Source organism: Lissotriton helveticus, assembly GCF_964261635.1.
Source record: "Lissotriton helveticus chromosome 1_1 unlocalized genomic scaffold, aLisHel1.1 SUPER_1_unloc_81, whole genome shotgun sequence".
NCBI classification, from domain to species: domain Eukaryota; kingdom Metazoa; phylum Chordata; class Amphibia; order Caudata; family Salamandridae; genus Lissotriton; species Lissotriton helveticus.
In genome coordinates this window covers 108,195-115,940 of record NW_027611727.1, presented here as the reverse complement: position 1 = coordinate 115,940, position 7,746 = coordinate 108,195, and the positions used below count along the sequence as shown (strand labels likewise).

The window sequence follows — 7,746 nt, the reverse complement described above, 5'->3', positions numbered from 1 at the left end:
AAGTTATTGCGACAAAAGTGTGTGCAGGGTGAAGGCATGCATGGGGGTCACCAGCTAGGAAGTCGCTTTAAGGAAAGTGTTTGCAGGGTGAGTGCATGCATGTGGGTCACCAGCTAGGAAGTCGCTTTGAGGAAAGTGTGTGCAGGATGAGTGCATGCATGGGGGAGTTACTGGCTTGAAAGTTATGTGTCCTACACTGTCATCCACTCGAAAGGCTGTTCTGTTCTGTATTATTACATGTGTGGTATACGAGGCTCCGAGTAGGATTGCATGCCATGAGTCAGCAGGGGGCAGTTATTCCGCAGCTGTTTACTCCTGCCGCTCATGAGCTTTCTAAGGTATGGGTAATCCACACGCACAGGGGTGTAATCACTCAGAAAAACACAGCAGGCCGCACACTTTAATTTGACAAGTCCCAAAGCAGCTCTGTGATCAAGAACAGAGAATGGTGCGTGTGTGCATGCTTACGTGCGTGTGTGGGGATTGCCCTAGTGTAAAATGTCAATGTCTGTGTTCCCTCACAGATTTTCTGTAATTTTCGCCAATACAGCGCTTAAGGACCCTAGTCTGCGAAGATATCTGCTTGTGGGTTATTATGTTAACATTTTAAATGCTGCACCTTTTAATTTGTTCCGATATGAAAAGATCATTAACCCGCACCAGCTTTGATAATGGGAAGGAAAGCGTTTTTAAAGGGAACTTGCGAGAAAGTAACTCTTTTTTGAGGAAATATTGTTTCTTTGTGGCGGATTGCTGTGTTCAAGTTGTACAATTGGGAAAAACCTGATCTATGAAAAGGCCAATATTCGTGATGCCCATAAAACTTAAATCTGATAGTAAACATGTGGCACACTGCCGAGATGCAAGTAACGCTGAACGGCCGGTCCCACACAAAATACTGGCTGGGCACAGAGTTTGCACCGCGTGGGACAGGATCGTCCACGCGTAAAATCGATATAAAGCAAGGATTTTGACTTCAGCGTGTATTTATAGCTCCCGGGAATTCTGTGCTACATGTCCACCACGTCCACCACCACCACCACTTCCACCACCACATCCACCACAACCACGTCCACCACCACCATGTCCACCATCATCACCACGTCCACCACCACCACCATGTCCACATCCACCACTACCATGTCCACCACTACCATAGCCAACACCACCACATCCACTACCACCACCACATCCACCACCACATCCACCACCACATCCACCACCACATCCACCACCACCACCACATCCACCACCACCATGTCCACCACCACCACGTCCCCACCACCACATCCACCACTACCACATCCACCACCACTATGTCCACCACGTCCACCACATCTACCACCACCACCACGTCCACCACCACCATGTCCACCACCACCACCATGTCTACCACCATCACCACGTCCACCACCACCATGTCCACCACCATCACCACGTCCACCAACAAGTCCACCACCACCACATCCACCACCCCGTCCACCACCATGTCCACCACCACCGCATCCACCACCACGTCCATCACCACCACCACCACCACCATGTCCACCACCACCACCTCGTGCACCACCACCACATCCACCACGTTCACCACCACCATGTCCACCACCATGAGACCCACCCCCACCACAACCACGTCCACCAGCACCACACCCACCACCACCACGTCCACCACCACATCCACCACCACCACGTCCACCACCATCACATCCACTACCACCACATCCAGTACCACCACCACGTCCACCACCATGTCCACCACCACACCCATCTCCACCACCACGTCCACCATCACCACACCTACCACCACCACATTCACCACCACCATCACCACATCCACCACCACCACCACACCCACCACCACGTCCATCACCATATCCACCACCACCACATCCACCAAAACCACTACATCCACCACCACCATGTCCACCACCACCATGTCCACCACCACCACCACCACATCCACCTCCACCACCACATCCACCACCATGTCCACCACATCCACCACATCTAACACCACCACCACCATGTACACCACATACATCACCACCATGTCCACCACCATCACCACATCCACTGCAACCACATCCACCACCATCACCACCACGTCCACTACTACCACATCCACCACATCCACCACCACCACGTGGTTCAGAGCACCTTGTTTAGGAAAGCTACTTTGTGCAACAGTATTCTGCACGCCACCAGTGCACATGCCAGATCAGTTGTCTCCAATATCCCCTATGGGGAAATGGTTAGGACACGATGTAATTGCAGTAGGGAGACTGAATTTAAGAAAAACGTTATGGATATCAAACAAAGATTTGCTAAGAGGGGTTATGAACAGGATACACTAGACAAGGCAGAACGTCGTATACAAAACCTTCCTAGAATAGGTACATTGCAAACGAAAAATACCAAAAAGGACAGAGGTACTGGTTTCCATGGAGACAAGGTCTCATTTTACACAAACTATACTGCACGTAGTAAGAAGATCTTTCAAGCATTTAGGAGACATTGGCATTTATTGGTGGACATTCCCAAATTGCGGCCCTTCATTAGCCAGAGACCTTCACTTGTATATAGAAGGGGTAAAACATTGAGACATACACTCTGCCTAAGTTACATTACCACCAAACCGCCGACCACATGGTTTCCACCTGCTCCTGGGGGATTTTACACATGTTCCACGTGCAATGTTTGTATTTTTGGTCTCAATAAGTGCAGTGAGTTTAAATATAATGGCAGTAAAAAATATATCATTAGACACTTTATTAATTGTAACACGCAGTATGCGATATATATTCTGGAATGTCCATGCAAGATGATCTATGTTGGCAGTACTGCATGTAATCTCAAGAAGAGAATTCAGGAACATCGCCGTGCACTTGTCCATGAAGACAATAGATACCCAATGACTGATCACTATCGCAATGCTCATAATGGGGATACAAACTTCAAATTTTTGGGGATTGACCATGTGCCACCAAACAGCAGGGGTGGGGATAGAGAACTCACGTTGCGACAGGTGGAAGCTAAATGGATTTGTAGATTGAGGGCCGTGGACAGAGGTCATAAAACGGACCATGAATTCCACCATTTCCTCAACTGAAATCATCCCTGACTAACCTAGCTTATTTCCAGGCTATTTCCATCAATATATATATATATATATATATACACAGTCTGCCCACCCTTTTGATTCATTATATGCTTCCTGTCCACTTTTAGGAAATTTTGCATGTAATTTATATGTTCGTGGTGGCCATCATATGTTCTCTGTTCTGATTCCTGTATAGACTGTGGACTTTTCAGCAGTTATTCATGCTGACTGATTTTGGTGCTACCTAACTGTTGTTGCTTAATAAGACACATTTTTATTCTGGTATTTCCCCATGGGCGTTGCCCTCTGCAAAGTACATACTCTGTTAAGACACCAGTTTCTGTTTTTACCCTCTCCGCTGAGATACTGACTGTTCCTAGCCACTCTCTTTCCCCATTATGGAATAATGATTCAGAATACATTGGCATGTATGTATTCTGTTTGGCCATAGTTTGTAATTTTTCTGTTTATTTTTTCTTTTAAGATTTAAATAAGAGTATTGTTTCTCTCTTTCTTTTCTTCAGAATACATTGGTATGTATGTATTCCGTTTGGCACTAGTTTGTAATTATTATTTTTTTTCTTCCTACGGCACGAGTTTTCAAATTAATATGCTTTGAACAATTTGCATTCTTGAGATATGCCACATTAGATTGCGGTTGGCCATTACAGTTGGAACCATTAGTAGGTTCATACAGGACATCCGGCGGCCTTCTGTTTGCATGGATATGTTAGGTGTCATCTGAATTCGTATAATATACACTGGGTATTATTGTGTTTTTTGTTTTTACTTTTTCTTCTTTTTTATCTTTTTGGGTTCTATGACTTTAATCAATATACCCGAAGCAGAACTGTTACGTAACACGTGATGCCCTTGTTCTTTCTACTGTTTCTACTATTACGAGTATGTCTGTCTTTCCGCTAAACGGAACTTGGATTGTGGCCAACTTAGTCTTTTTTCTAAAAATCTTTTCAGTTCCCTGTATTTGACGGGAACTAGGCATTATTTAAGACGCCTGATTGTGTGCGCCATTCACTCTGTGAAGACCCGAGACACCGACACTTTGATTTGAGGTAAGCGCATATCACTGTATGAGTAGGGCTATGTGGGATTCATTGGTAGGAATTTCTGACGGCCACTTTGCCCCTTTTGTAACAATTAGCTATTGGTGAACTATAGTGCAGACAGTGTCTCGGCACTTTTACATTCTATTTTCATAATATAGTATCGTTACAATGTGAGCGCTGTGCCAATCACATCTTTTGCAGATATCCATACGGGTGGCTGTGCCGGCCCCTCTTTTTAAGATTCAGCTTACTACGTGTGCACTTAGTCATGCCTTATTATTCTTTCTTGTCAACGACTGGATGACTCACTAGCACGGTGTTAGTTTAGGCGAAAGTACGGTGTTTATGCACGCTTTTGGACTGTTCTTGCATGTATTATGAAGCATTTTTTAAGACGTGCGTTTTAGAAAAATGGTGTGATTATTTACGGTTATATTTTTCGATCTTAATTTTTTTGCTAGCTCGCATTGGCCCTTATCATGGAGGCTACAATAATTGATGTATGATTTGACGGATTTCGAGACCAAATCACTTCCTCGTCTGCAGTACTGTGACTCAGACCTATCTTCCAAATTCCGGGGTAGGTACATTTTAACAGTGATCTTGTTGACATCGGCGCAAATTTGCAGGTATATCTCCAGTTAGAAAATTATTAGGGGCCATGTTCAGGCATCACACTGGTTTGTGACTCCAGCATAATGTTTTAAAGTGACTGTCTTTCAACACAAGGTTTTAAAATGACAGCCTTTTGGCCACATTTTTCTATTACTGCAATCTTTCTGATTTATACGGCAACTCGCAAAAGGTTCGCTCACCAATAATAATATATATTTTTTTGTTTTACAAATTTACAAACGGTTTGTGGTTTTCTGTTTTCTGGTTTCAAGCTTTGCAAACAGTGACGTATTACGTTCCATTCTCATAATGCATACAGTGATTAATCATGTCCCACCATCGCTGTGTTAGCGTCAATTTTTGCATAACATATGGTTCAAAAACTTGGAGCCTTATTGGCAATATGTAATTGCTGGACCGCCATCTCACCAGCTGGTGACTGACATGCTTGGGGCAATTCTATTGCGTAGGCTCATTTGTAATAGTTTTTTAGTATCATGTATACTCACTCGGGTGTAGGTTTTTATTCATTATGATTATTTTTTGGTTGTTGTTTGTATAAATTGTCCTTTTAATTTATGTACAAAATGTGTTTTTGCAATATTTCTTTAGGTGTTAAATCCTTTAGGTCTTGTATTTATCTATGGTCCAAGAATGTTTTTTTTTGTTTATATGTATGTTGGAATTGTACACTTTGCATGTATTTGATACTTATGTATTATATTTATGTTTCTACTTCCAGCCCTGACGAAGTTCACGTCTAGAACGAAACGCGTTGACTGAGGTTTCATGTTCATGTTTCACCATTGACCCAGTAATGCACACCAGAACCGGAGTCCTCAAGGACAACTGTGGCAATCAAACCACACACACAGGTATCTAGGTAATCCATAGGATTGCTTCTGTTGTGGGGGTGGGAAGGGGGAATTCCATAAATCTAATGCCATTTGAATATAATTAAATTGGGGACTTTGTGGTAAATAAATAAATAATACCCTATTTTTGACTAGACATATATCATAACAGATAGCTCAATAAATAAGAGTCAAGATTCGAGGTAGTAGGAGTTTTTGCAGGTTTAATACAGCATAAGGACAGGAACAGGACAACCTGCATAGGAATAGGATGACAGGGCCCAGCAGCTGCTGGGGCTGGGTCTGGGATGAGCGCGCTGCCTTTTAATAACAATACATGAGCATATATACATAACGCAAACACATAGCATTACATTGCAGTAGGCGTAGCAGTGGGTGGAGCAGAAGGCGTGACGCGTAGCAGTCGCGAAAGATAAGAGTAAAAAGAAGGTGTAACTCAGACATGTGATACAAACGTAACAGAATATGTCATGAATGGGCGGAAACATAGGAGGGGGCTACCTAAGGAGCCGGGGCCTCTAACCTGGTGGTGCGCGCAAACTGGCAATGACGTGTTACGAGGAGAAGCTGGGGGCTATGAACTCTGTGCTAGGAGCAGAGACTAAAGTCTGGAGGGTCGGAGCGACTGGTACCTAAACCCTATCTAGTATCTGATGTTTAGGGAACATGTTGATATAAACTAGAAGTCATGAGGGGAAAAGCTAACTGACTCTAGACTGGAGCATGCATTTATTCTACATATAGTGCGTGATGAAGAATATTAAATGACCATTAAATACAGTATTTCTCTTAACATGGAGCCGTGAAGGCTAGACAATGACGGAAACTATTGATGCAGTTCAGTAGCTTAGGAATGCAGAGAAGGAGGACTAAACTGATAGCTGGAATCATAACATAGTCTTGGCAGACTCAGAGGCAGAGCCAAGCTGCACCGGGCACTGCGAGGCAGGAAGTAAGTGGAAGGTCGAGGATACAGGTGGGGGCTGGATCGCTCCTCAGCGAGGGTTCAGGAGACAGGAGCTGAATCTGATGTCCGGGCCCTGTTGAGGCCTGGAAACGGGGACTTTATAATGAAATAACGTGCACACTGAGAAACGTGGCAACATTACTTTACATAGGCCTGATACTCATATTACTCATGGGGACTGGGAAATGACATACCAGAGGTGGACACAACTATAATTGCGTCTTGAATCGGACATGGGGAATAACATATGCATATTGGTCATGCACACATAATATGATGGATGACACGTAGGGACACAGAACATGGCAAAATTTACTTTTCCACATTCCCTCCTTGTCACTACGTTTCCATCAGGAAACATCAATATTCATGATACCATCTATCATTTCATACAGTACCATTTGTTCATCTCGAATTGTCTTGGAACGGGATTTAGAACGGGACTTGGGACTAGGAATACAAGAGGTAGCACACATGCCGCAAATCGCAGGGCCACATTGTATACAGAGGCAGCAGCTGAATATGATCGCTACTGCGATACCTAGAAAGGACAGGACTTTCCATCCCCAGGCGGAAATTATATTCCAGAACCAACCGGACCATGTCCAGGTGCCTGGATCCTGGTGTAACAGATGGGCAATTTTATGAAGTCTGGTTATAGCTGAATAAACAGACGGCGCGTTATTTGGAATGAAAATGCAACAACTGGATCCGATGACTCTACAGGCCCCGCCCCTATCGGCCAGTATGACGTCAAGGACGAGACGATTCTGGAGCACAACAATTCTCATAAAGGATTGCTCTTCGGTTAAGTTACCTAGAGCGGAGGCAGTCTCATCTACTACAACTTCAAGGGTTCTTGTTAACCTACGGATTAGCTTACTGTTTACAACTGTACCTAAATAAGGGAACACACCTTTATCAATATCAATGAATTGCTCTGCAGCAGTTTCAGTATAATCGACAATCGGGAGGTTTCTCTTGTGTCTAGTATGTACTAGGAAGGAATTCCTATGGTAGTCAGGTGGGGCTAGGAAAACAGGTGGCAGTAGGAAGGCAATGTAACAGGTTCCCTCCCAATCGAGGGGCAGACGAACATATGCGGTTTGACCACAAACA

The 7,746-nt window shown here is 44.2% G+C and overlaps 1 long non-coding RNA gene across 1 annotated transcript; it reads left to right on the top strand.

The window, feature by feature from the left end:
* The first annotated feature begins 4,098 nt into the window (after positions 1–4,098).
* Positions 4,099–5,619, top strand: LOC144806536 (uncharacterized). Its single transcript, XR_013605823.1, has 3 exons — positions 4,099–4,176; positions 4,632–4,750; positions 5,528–5,619. It is a non-coding gene; the product is annotated as an uncharacterized LOC144806536 (long non-coding RNA).
* The last annotated feature ends 2,127 nt before the right edge of the window (positions 5,620–7,746 follow it).